Source organism: Jaculus jaculus, chromosome 8 (assembly GCF_020740685.1).
Source record: "Jaculus jaculus isolate mJacJac1 chromosome 8, mJacJac1.mat.Y.cur, whole genome shotgun sequence".
NCBI classification, from domain to species: domain Eukaryota; kingdom Metazoa; phylum Chordata; class Mammalia; order Rodentia; family Dipodidae; genus Jaculus; species Jaculus jaculus.
This window is the reverse complement of record NC_059109.1, coordinates 117185794-117198727: the sequence shown is the minus strand read 5'-3', so window position 1 is coordinate 117198727 and position 12934 is coordinate 117185794. Positions and strand designations below refer to the sequence as shown.

Sequence of the window (12934 nt, the reverse complement as noted above, 5' to 3'; positions counted from 1 at the left end):
AAGGTGTTTTCCTACAAAGCCAAAGGACCAAGGTTCAACTCCCCAGAACCCACGTAAGCCAGATGCCCAAGGGGGGGGGGCACATGTGTCTGGAGTTTGTTTGCAGTGGCTAGAGGCTCTGATGTGCCCATTCTCTAGCTCTTTCTCTCTCCTCTCTCAAATAAATAAATGAAAAAAATATTTTTTTTTTTAAAAAAAAGAAGGTAAGAAAGGTGCTTGCTTACAAAGCCTGCCAGCCAGGGTTTGATTCCCAAGCCACTCGTATAAGCTGGACACAAAAAGAGGTGTGGTGTCTGGCATTTCTTTGCAGAACCAAGAGGCCTTGATGCATGCACATATGCATGTGCACACACAAATTAAGTTAAAATACTAAAAAGAAGTACCTGGAAGATTACAGTGTGAGTGGGTGAGGGCCTTTCCAGGGACAACTAACAAGGGAGAAGACCGCCCTGAGTGTGGGGGGGCGCCATCCCCTAGGCTGAGAACCTGGATGGGATAAGAGGGAGGAAAGCAAGCCAGTGGCGCAGGCATTCTGGTGCTCTGCTTCCTGTCCTCCATGAGGTGACTAGCTTCTGCCTCGTGATGCTTCTGCTCTCACGGCTGCCCACAGGCCCAGAACCAACAGATTCTGGAATGAAACCACGAACCAAAATAACATTTTCGGGCTGGAGAGATGGCTTAATGGTCAAGTTGCTTGTCTGCAAAGCCAAAGGATCCTGGTTCAGTCCCCCAGTACCCACAAGGCACATGCATCTGGAGTTCATGTGCAGTGGCGAGAGGCCCTGGCATGTCCATTTTCTCTCTCTCTGCCTCTTTCTCTCTCAAATAAATAAATAAAAGTAAAAGGGCAGGAGAGATGGCTTAGCGGTTAAGGCACTTGCCTGGGAAACCTAAGGACCCATGTTCTATTCCACAGATCCCACGTAAACCAGATGCACAAGAGGACACATGCGCAAGGTCGCACATGTGCACAAGGTGGCACATGCGTCTGGAGTTCAAGTGCAGTGGCTGGAGGCCCTGGTGCACCAATTCTCTCTCTCTCTCATAAAAATTTCAAATAAAAGCTTTGCGCAGTGGCAGTATCGTAGCCAATCAGGTTTATCCGAGGCGCGATTATTGCTAATTGAAAAAAAAAAATTTTTTTTTTCATATAAAAGTCCCCGGAGCCGGGTTGGTGCTCCTGTGGCCGAGCCAGGTGGAGTGGGGCGCGGGCTCCGGGCTGCCCGGGCTGGCGAGGGTAGACCTCGCGCTTCCGTGGACGGAGGGCGGGCGAGGGGCCGGGGACCCAGCCCGCGTGGGAGCTTCCGACCGTGCCTCTCCCCAGCACGCAGCTCGGCGGCTCCTGTCCTCGCCATGAGGCCGCAGCAGGCACCGGCGTCCGGGAAGGTCTTCAACCAGAGGGACTGCAGCAGCTGGCACACGCTGCCAGTTCCAGGCCAAGTTCCCCGCCGAGCTGGAGAACCGGATTGATGGGCAACAATTTGAAGAAACAGTGCGGACTCTAAATAACCTTTATGCAGAAGCAGAGAAGCTTGGTGGCCAATCGTACCTTGAAGGCTGTCTGGCTTGTTTGACAGCATACACCATCTACTTGTGCATGGAGACCCACTTACGAGAACATCCCACCTCCAGCTGGGACCCTCGTCTGTCCACTGGCTGATGGCAGTGTCCCTACCTCCTCTCCAGAGCATCATTCCCTTGTATCTGCTGCCAGAACCACGGTGCCGTTTACTCCAAGGACTGACTTTCTCAAATGCCACACCCGGAGTGACCTCCAGTCACTCCACCTCCACTTTGTGTTTCCAAATTGTGTTGACCTCTATCTTTTGATTTGTTTCTTAAACACACACACACACACACACACACACACACACACACACACACACACACACACAAAATGAAGCAGTACACGTTTTTAAAATCCAAAGCCATTTAAAAACTACGCAGTTGTGAACCCATACAAGTTTACTTCTTACTTGCCACCAGGACCATTGTTCTCTTCCTTCCTTGGGCCAGTTTCTCAGGTGGCTTCAGACTGAACAAGTCATAGCCGTTGCTCAGCTATCCTCCAAGCTAGTTAGTACAAGGCTTTCTCCAGGTGAGGGTGTGTTGTGTCTGGTTTTGCTAGTACAGCGCCCAGATCTCAAAGAACTGCCAGGTTTGCCCTGATGCAGATCCTGAGATTTCTGCTGTTCAGTTTTTCAAACTGAAGCTTGTTGAAAATAATGTATAAATGTTGTTTGTTTTATTATTGCAATTATTCCTAATTAAAACAGTATTTAGTGCAATCTCCAGTTATTTTCTTTGGAGACTTTTATGTTAGCGTGCATAACCTAGAAATGTTGGGAATTTGTGAGTGTTGCTTGTTCATTACACCAGTACTTAAGCACAATGAGTGGATTCCCAGCCATCAGGGGTACGTACCCTTGCTCTCCCCAAATGTGTAAAAAGCAAGTGTCATAAACATTTTAACTGTAGTTTTGTTATAAATATAACTTAGGAGACAATTTGATAGGAATAACACTGTATGTAACTTTTTTTAATTTTTTATTTATTTATTTGAGAGCGACAGACACAGAAAGACAGATAGAGGGAGAGAGAATAGGCGCGCCAGAGCTTCCAGCCTCTGCAAACGAACTCCAGATGTGTGCGCCCCCTTGTGCATCTGGCTAACGTGGGACCTGGGGAACCAAGCCTCGAACCAGGGTCCTTAGGCTTCACAGGCAAGCGCTTAACCGCTAAGCCATCTCTCCAGCCCACTAATTTTTAATGCTCCTGACAAACCTTGTGATCCATGGGCTCTGGCATGCAGTATTCACTGCACAGGCATCTTAACGACTGGTCCACGTCAGGTCACTTATGGCTTCCAGGTTCAACTCACAAATTCAATATTTCTAGTTTGTATCTATATGTCCTTAGTATTGAAACTTCTTAAACCTTTCATTGTTTTGGGGCTTGAGAGCACTGTATTTGGGAGAAAGTTAAATATATTAGGATTCTTGAGAACTAAGCAGTTAGAAGTTTAACTTTCAGACATATGGTAGGTGCTAATACTGTTTTTCAGATTTAATTTCTTTTTTTCTGGGTCTTGTAGTTATTCAAAAAAATCCCATAGGTCTGTGTAAAAATTTAATTGTATAAAATTCATTTGTTACTTAAAACTATAATAGTGTCGGTCTGCCTTTTAAACCCATTGCAATAACTTTGCTGAAATATTAATATATTAGCAAAACTTTTCTTAAACAAAAAATTTTTTTCAAATAAAAAATAAGGCTGGAGAGATGGCCTAACAGTTAAGGCACTTATCTGTAAAGCCAAAGGACCCAGCTTCAATTCCCCCTGACCTACATAAGCCAGATGCACAAGGTGGCGCATGTGTCTGGAGTTTGTTTGTGGTGGCTGGAGACTCTGGCATGCTCATTCTCTCTTTGTTTCTTTTAAATAAAAATAAATATTTTTAAAAAATATATTTAAAGGGCTGGAGAGATGGCTTAGCGGTTAAGCGCTTGCCTGTGAAGCCTAAGGACCCCGGTTCGAGGCTCGGTTCCCCAGGTCCCACGTTAGCCAGATGCACAAGGGGGTGCACGCGTCTGGAGTTCGTTTGCAGAGGCTGGAAGCCCTGGCGCGCCCATTCTCTCTCTCTCCCTCTATCTGTCTTTCTCTGTGTCTGTCGCTCTCAAATTAAAAAATAATAATAATAAATAAATAAAAATCTTTAAAAAAATATATTTAAAAAATAAAGAAAACCCACCTTCTTCATCTATACTCTGTACTGGACCCTTCTAGAGCAAATACCAAGTGTTGTCTTAACTATCTGTTCCCGTCAGGCCTCAGCTCCAGCCCCTCCATCTACTCTTAACCCAGCCTTTCTCCTCACACCCATCACATTCTTTCATCCCTCTCTTAGGAGAATGCCTACTTGCATTAGAGTTTTCATTACCGTGACAAAGCATCTGGCAAAACTGCTTTAGGGAGGAAATTTTATTATTATTATTATTATTTTAGTTTTTTGAGGTAGGGTCTCACTGTAGCTCAGGCTGACCTGGAATTCTCTATGTAGTGATCCTCCTGCCTCTGCAACACAGTGCTGGGATTAAAGGCATGAGCCACCATGCCCAGTTTATTTAGTTAGCTAGTTGCAATCAGAAAGAGAAAGAGAGAATGGGTGTGCCAGGGTCTCCAGCTGCAAACAAACTCCAGCTGCATGTGCTATTTTGTGCATCTGGATTTATGCATTTGGTTTATGGGGAATCAAACCTGGGTCCTTAGGCTTCCCAGGCAAGCACCTTGACCACTAAGCCATGTCTCCAGCCCAATTTTTAAAATATTTTTTATTTATTTGTGAAGAGAAAGAGAGCCTAGTGTGGTGGCGTATGCCTTTAATCCCCGCATTCAGGAGGCAGAGGTAGGAAGATTGCCGGGTAAGTTCGAGGCCACCCTGAGACTACATAGTGAATTCCAGGTCAGCCTGAACTAGAGTAAGACCCTACCTTGAAAACACACACACACACACACACACACACACACACACAGAGAGAGAGAGAGAGAGAGAGAGAGAGAGAGAGAGAGAGAATCAGAATGTCAGAACCTCTTGCTGCTAAAAATGAACTCAAAACATATGCCACTTTATCCATCTGGCTTTACATGGGTCCTGGGCAATTGAACTTGGGCCATCAGGCTTTGCAAGAAAGTGATTTTAGCTGCTGAGCCACCATCCCAGCCCAAGAAAGGTGTTTTATGGGTTGAATTATGTCCCTGCAAAAAAGTATGTTGGGCAGGCAGGCATGGTGGCACATACCTTTAATCCCAGCACTTGGGAGGCAGAGGTAGAAGGATCACTGTGAGTTCAAGGCCACCTTGAGACTACATAGTGAATTCCAGGTCAGCCTGGGCTACAGCAAGACCCTACCGTGGAAAACAAAACAAAACAAAACAAAACACAAGATGTATGTTGGAATTTCAACCTCTAGTACCTCGGAATGTGGTCTTACTTTGAAGACAGCATCTTTTTTTTTTTTTTTTTTTTTTTTTTGAGGTAGGGGTCTCACTCTAACCTTTAATTCACTATGTAATCTCAGGCTGGCCTCAAACTCACAGTATTTCTTCTACCTCAGCCTCCTGAGTACTGAGATTAAAGGCATGTGCCACTATGTCTGGCTGAGACATAATTAAAAATATAAGTCCGACTAGGGAGATGGCTTAGCTGTCAATGCGCTTGCCTGTGAACCCTAAGAAGCCAGGTTTGATTCTCCAGGTCCCATGTAAGCCAAATGCACAAGGTGGTGCATGCGGCTGCAGTGGCCAGTGGTCCTGGCATGCCTATTCTCTCTCTCTCTGTCTCAAATAAAAATAAATTTTAAAAAATAAGTATATTTTAAGCAGGCATGGGGCTGGAGATGGCTTAGCAGTTAAGGCGCTTGCCTGCAAAGCCAAAGGACCCAGGTTCGATTCCCCAGGACCCATGTAAGCCAGCTGCACAAGGTGGCGCATGCATCTGGAGTTCGTTTGCAGTGGCTGGCAGCCCTGGTGCACCCATTTTCAATCTCTCTCTCTCTCTCTCAATCTCTCTCAAACTCGTTCTCTCTCTCAAATAAATAAAAATAAATATTAAAAAGTTTATTTATGGGCTGGAGAGATGGCTTAGCAATTAAGCACTTGCCTGTGAAGCCTAAGGACCCTAGTTCAAGGCTCGATTTCCCAGGACTCATGTTAGCCAGACGCACAAGGGGCACATATCTGGAGTTCATTTGCAGTGGCTGAAGGCCCTGATGGGCCCATTCTCTCTCTCTCTCTCTCTCTCTCTCTCTCTTGGCCTCTTTCTCTCTGTGTCTGTAGCTCTCAAGTAAATAAATAAAAATAAACAAAAAATTAAGTTTATTTTAAAAAAAAGCCGGGCATGGTGGCACATGCCTTTAATTCCAGCACTCAGAATGCAGGGTAGGAAGATCACTGTGAGTTCAAGACCACCCTGAGACTACATAATGAATTCCAGGTCAGCCTGGACTAGAGTAAAACCCTACCTCAAAAAACCAAGGGGGAGGCATATTTAGAGCTGGGGCAATGGCTTATCATTTAAGGCACTTGTTTGGGAAACCTAAGGTCCCATGTTTGACTCTAGGTCCTATGTAAGTCAGACACATAAGATGGTGCATGCATCTGGAGTTTGATTGCAGTGGCTAGAGGCCCTGGCACACCAATTCTTTCTCTCTGCTCTCTCTCATAAATTTTTTTTGTTTGTTTATTTGAGGTAGAATCTCATTTTAGCTCAGGCTGACCTGGAATACACTATGTAGTCTCAGGGTGGCCTTGAACTCATGGCGATCCTACTACCTCTGCCTCCTGACTGCTGGGATTAAAGGTGTGCGCCACCACGCCCGCCTTTCCTAAAAAATTTTTTTGAATGTGTATTTATTGAGTGTGTATGGATGTACAGGTATCTTGGTGCATGTGTGGAGATTAGAGGACAACTTTTGGGTCAGACCTTATTTGAGGCAAGGTCACTTTGGTTCACTACTCTGTAAGCTTCTGGGAAATTCTCCCATCTCCACCTCCCTTCTTGCAGCCAGTGCGCTGGGAAGAGAGAAGCCCCACCACCGCTTCCAGCTTTTTTACACAGGGCCTGAGGATCTAAACTTGGATACTCAGAGTTGCATGGCAAGCGCTTTATGCATCTCCCCAGAGCCTAGAGACAGGATTTCATACAGGTAAGCAAAGCCGGGTGTGGTGGCACATGCCTGTAATTCCAGTAGTCAGGAGGCAGAGGTAGACAGATCACTGTGAGTCTGAGGCCAGCCTGGATTACAGAGTGAGTTCCAGGTCAGCCTGGCCTAGAGTGAGACCCTACCTCAAAAAAAAAAAAAAAAAAAAAAACCTGGGTGTGGTGGCACATGCCTTTAATCCCAGTACTGGGAGTGGGGGGCAGGAGAGGTAGGAAGATCACCAGGAGTTCAAGGCCACCCTGAGACTACATAGCGAATTCCAGGTCAGCCTGGGCGAAAGTGAGACCCTAGTTCAAAAAAACAAACAACGACAAAAGAAATACCAGACAAGCCACTGGGAGCCAGAAGAGCCATGGAAATGACTCCTCACAGCCCTCAGAAGGTGTCACCAGACACCTTCTTTTTGGGTACTTGGTCTCTGGAGCTGTAAGGAAGTAAATTTCCGTGGCATCGGTATGGTATGGACGCTGTGGCAGCAGCCATAGCATGTTAATGTAGGTGTTTGAAGCCTGCCACTCTCCAAATGTAAAGATCCTCAGCTGTGGCTGCTGCAGACACAGAGACTCTTGTCATTTTCTGGGAAGCTCCTAGGGGCCTCCAGCTGGGTTTTGCTCATCTCTGGACCCTGCGAGATTCCATTAGCACCCAGCATGGTAGAGAGCTTTGAGACGTGTCTGTTCTTATCCGTAATAACTGCAAGCACGGTGCTTGCATGAGGATGGAGAAAGCACTGGAAGGGAATGGTCTCTGCCCTGAACGATTTGTAACATAGCTCATCACAGCACAGTTTGGGAAATATTCATTTACCTGTAATTTATTATGCATTTACTACATGCCAAGCACTTTATATCTATTGCCAATATTATACCTACCCTTAAAGGTAGGTATGATTATTATAATTCTTTAGTGTGAGCAAAAGTAAGTGCAAGAGAGAGAGAGAATTGGTGCATGAGGCCCTCAGGCACTGCAATCAAACTCCAGATGCTTGTGTAAAGGAACCCAAGACTAGAAAAGTTAATGGGCTGGAGAGATGGCTTAGCGGTTAAGCGCTTGCCTGTGAAGCCTAAGGACCCCGGTTCGAGGCTCGGTTCCCCAGGTCCCACGTTAGCCAGATGCACAAGGGGGCGCACGCGTCTGGAGTTCGTTTGCAGTGGCTGGAAGCCCTGGCGCGCCCATTCTCTCTCTCTCCCTCTATCTGTCTTTCTGTGTCTGTCGCTCTCAAATAAATAAATAAAAAATTTAAAAAAAGAAAAGAAAAGTTAAGCAACTTCTGGAAGGTCACAAAGAGGGCATGAATCACCACCGCCGCTGCACAACCCAAGCATCTTGCACAAGCCAGATAAATGCTACCGAGATGAGAGTTCTAGGAAGAGGGAAGGATCAACAGAGGGGATGTCATCTGGGAAGGCTGTATGAAGCAGGCAGTTCTTTTATATATGTATAAAGTTCATGATCTTTATTATTTTATTTTATTTTTTTTCTGAGGTAGGGTCTTACCTAGGCTGACCTGGGATTCACTATGTAGTCTCAGGGTGGCCTCGAACTCATGGTGATTCTCCTACCTCTGCCTCCCGAATGCTGGGATTAAAGGTGTACACCACCATGCCCGACTTCCAGCTCTTCTTCTTTTTATTTATTTCTTCTTGGTTTTTTGTTTTTTTATTTTTCGAGGTAGGGTCTCACTCTGGCCCAGGCTGACCTGGAATTCACTATGTAGTCTCAGGGTGGCCTCAAACTCATGGCGATCCTCCTACCTCTGCCTCATGAGTGCTGGGATTAAAGGCGTGCACCACCACGCCGGCTTATTCTTGTTTTTTTTTTTTTTTTTTTTTGAGGTAGGGTCTTGCTCTAGCCCAGGCTGACCTGGAATTCACTATGTAGTCTCAGGGTGACGTCGGCCACTGTGCCCTGCTCCCTGGGGGGATCTTGTTCCTGGTCCCTTTCTTGCCTCTCTCCCTGGCTCCTGGCTGCCAGGAGTTAAGCAGCCATGCTTCACCACACTCTCCTCACCAGCATGGACTGACATCTCGAAAACCATAAGCAAAGTAAGTCCCTTTAGGATGTTCCTGTCGAGCATTCTGTCACAGCAATGAGAAAAGCCACCAGAAGATTTAGATATGGGGGGAAAAAGGAGACATACAAGACTCTTTTTCCCATATGCCAATATTTGCCTTTATTGGCCTCTCTGTCTAGAATTGAGGCAGTATAAAATGACATGGAAAATTAAGGAGACACAGACAGGGAAAAGAGTCTCTTCCCCTAGAGAATCAAACATCAAAGAATCAACAGCAGAATTAACAAAAATGCTATGGAAGTTGCTAACATAGAGGCATATTACTTTTATACCAAGATACTTCTTTGGGGGGGGGGTTCGAGATCTTCAAAGAAGAATGTTAAAGAACCAATAAATTGCACTCATAATCTAAGCCTGTATGACCTTTGAGAATGACCTTTTCCCTTCCCAACTCTGTCAGTCTGCAATTTTATAAGAATCTCATAGGCAAGGCTATAAACTCCATTTACAATAAATGACATGTCTTGAGACCCTTGTGCAACCCTTGTGACCTGTGGTTTTTGTGTTATCCCATTGCAATCCTGTGCAAAGTGCCCCAGGAACCACCCGATGATCTCATTTACCAAAAAGAGGGGGAAAGGCAAAGTATGGAGGGTGAGGGGAGGGAGTTAGTTCCTTAAGAACCCTTTGACCAGGGCTAGAGAAACAGCTTTCTCAGTCAAGTGCTTGCCACGCAAGCATGAGGAGCTGAGTTCAATCCCAAGAACCCACAAAAAAAGTAGGCATGACAGGCTTGGTGGCACACACCTTTAATCCTAGCACTCAGGAGGCAGAGGTAGGAGGATCCCTGTGAGTTCAAGGCCACCCTGAGACTACATAGTGAATTCCAGGTCAGCCTGGGCTAGAGTAAGACCCTACCTAAAAAAAAAAAAATTGGTGGATCAGGCTGGAGAGCTGGTTCAGTGGTTAAGGCACTTGCCTGCAAAGCCTAAGGTCTTGGGTTCAGTTTCCAAGTGCCCATGTAAATATACACAAGATGGCACATGCTCCTGGAATTCATTTGCAGTGTCTACAGGCCCTGGCATACCCGTTCTCTCCCTCTGTCACTCAAATAAAAAATAAAAAAGAGGGCTGGAGAGATGGCTTAGCTGTTAAGCGCTTGCCTGTGAAGCCTAAGGACCCCGGTTCGAGGCTGGGTTCCCCAGGTCCCACGTTAGCCAGATGCACAAGGGGGCGCACATGTCTGGAGTTCGTTTGCAGAGGCTGGAAGCCCTGGCACGCCCATTCTCTCTCTCTCCCTCTATCTGTCTTTCTCTCTGTGTCTGTCGCTCTCAAATAAATAAAAAATTAAAAATTAAAAATATATATATTTAAAAAAAAACAACTAAAAAAAGAAGAGCTAAAGGGATGACTTAGAGGTTAAGGCATTTGCCTGTAAAGCCAAAGGACCCAGGTTCGATTCCCCAGGACCCACATTAGCCAGATGCACAGGGGCACACGTGTCTGGAGTTTGTTTGCAGTGGCTGGAGGCCCTCATGTGCCCATTCTCTCTCTCTCCCCTTCTTTCTCTGCCAAATAAATAAATAAATAAAAATATTTAAAAATAAATTAATCAAATAAAAATTTAAAAATACATGGATGGCATTCCTAAGAAAGAATACTAGATTGTTTTCTTGCCTCCATATGCATGCATACAAACATACACAGAGAGAGAGAGAGAGAGAGAGAGAGAGAGAGAAGCAACTAAAATCATACGTAACCCTATTACTAAGAGAAGGGGTGTATATTATTCTTAATTTTTATGCCTGGCTTGTGTGTGTATCCATGTGTGTAGGGAGTGTGAGATGGCATGGTGCCAATATGGCATGGTGCCAATATGCTCATCTGTGGCAGTGTCAAGGTAGGGGCACCCACTCCATTGCTCTTCCTCCCGATGTTGTTTTTGGCCAACGTCTCTTGACTGATTCTGGGTTCTGAAGATTCTTGGGTCTCTGCACCTCTGCGGGACTGGAGTTACAAGCATGTGCGGCCATACCAAGCTATCTATGTGGGATCTGGGGATTTGAACTCTGGTGGTCTCAGGCGCGCTCAGGACCTCATGCTTGCACCACTTAACTACTGAGCCATCTCGCCAGCCCTGTGCTATCCTCTCTATTTATATTTATATCTGTTAAAATCTCTTCCTAATAAACTCAACTTGTCCTGAAATGCTATTATTTTTTTATATCTTATTTTTTTTATATGAGAGAGAAAAGGAGACCGAGAGGCAAATAGGAAGAGAGAATAGGCACATCAGGGCCTCTAGCCACTGCAAACGAACCCCAGACGCATATACCACCTTGTGCATCTGGCTTACGTAGATACTGGGGAATCGAACCTGGTTCCATAGGCTTTACAGGCAAGTGCTTTAACCACTAAGCCATCACTCCAGCCCTTGCCCTGAACTTCTTTTCTGCAGTAAGTCACGAGTCTGGTTTCACATGGGTAGAGGTCTCTAAAGTGAAGGCAGCAGTGTGGAGCTATGTCTGGGACCCAGGTCCCATAGCCACTGACAGAATGTTCTCTTCTGGCTCTTTGAAATGTAAGCCCATTGTCACTCTGGGGGTTCAGGCCACATATCGGTGTTTCTGAAGAGGCCTCCTTAGCCCCCTTCTGTAACCAACTGCACATCCACAGTGTGTCGTTTCTGTAGCAGAGGCTCTGCCTCAAGCTTTTCTGCTCCATCACCCGCTGCCTTAAGCAGGGAACTTCAGGGTAAGGGATGCCACGTGTGGTGGTTTCATTCAGGTGTCCCCCATAAACTTAAGTGTGCTGAATGTTAGTCTCCCCAGCTGATAGCAGTTGGAAATTAAAGCCTCCTGGAGGCCATGTATTGTTGAGGGTGGGCTTATGGGTATTATAGCCAGTTTCCCCATGCCAGTGCTTGGCACACTCTCCATTGCTATTGTCCACCTTATGTGGGCCAGGGGGTGATGTCCACCCTCTGCTCATGCCATCATTTTCCCCTGCCATGGTGGAGCTTCCCCTCAAGCCTGTAAACCAAAATAAACCTCTTTTCCTCACAAGCTGCTCTTGGTTGGGTGATTTCCACCAGCGATGCGAACCGGACTGCGACATCACGTCGGTGTCACACATGACACTTGAGCAGACTGAAAGGCAGCTAACACACAAGAAGCAGTACTAGGGCTGGAGGGATGGCCTAGCGGTTAAGGCGCTTGCCTGCGAAGCCTAAGGATGCATATTCGACTCTCCAGATCCCACATAAGCCAGATGCACAAGGTGATACAAATGGGCAATGCTGCACATGTGCACAAGATGGTGCACGTGTCTGGAGTTCAATTGCAGTGGCCGGAGGCCCTGGCACACAAATTCTCTCTCATAAAAAAGAAAACTTGGGCTGAAGCTGGGTGTGGTGACGCACGCCCTTAATCCCAACGCTGGGGAGGCAGAGGTAGGAGGATCGTCGTATGTTCGAGGCCACCCTGAGACTCCGTAGTGAATTCCAGGTCAGCCTGGGCTAGAGTGAGACCCTACCTCAAAAAACCAAAAAAAAAAAAAAAAAAATTGGGCTGGAGAGATGGCTTAGCTGCTAAGCGCTTGCCTGTGAAGTCTTAGGACCCCGGTTCAAGGCCTAATTCCCCAGGACCCACGTTAGCCAGATGCCAAGGGGGCACATGCGTCTGGAGTTCGTTTGCAGTGGCTAGAAGCCCTGACACGCCCATTCTCTCTCTCTCTCTCTCTCTCTCTCTCTCTCTCTCTCTCTGCCTCTTCCTCTCTTTGTCTGTCATGCTCAAGTAAATAAATAAAAATAAAGAAACAAACAACAACAACAACAAAAAGCCCAAAGGGAGAAAAAAAAATTAAAAAAAAAATACAAGCCAGGGGTGGTAATGCACACTTTAATCCCAGCACCTGGGAGGCAGAGGTAAGTAGGAGGATTGCCTTGGGTTTGAGGCCACCCTGAGCCTAGAGTGAATTCCAGGTCAGCCTGGATAGAGCAAGACACTACCTCAAAAGACAAAAAACAATAAAACAGGGGTAGTCATAAGCCCTAGGGGTGTAACGTCTGCTGTTGTCTGGCAAAATGTATACACTATGCTTATCAAACTGCCCAGTAAGCACTTCTGTTAATGTTCATACCCTTATATTAATGTTACTCTCACTTTTGGTGGAGAATCTTCTCTTTTCATATGGCAGTGAC

General features: G+C 46.0%; 1 pseudogene; it reads left to right on the top strand.

Annotated features, from left to right (window-relative positions):
- Window positions 1–1062: 1062 nt before the first annotated feature.
- On the top strand, window positions 1063–1171 carry LOC123463025 (annotated as a pseudogene).
- Window positions 1172–12934: the final 11763 nt, after the last annotated feature.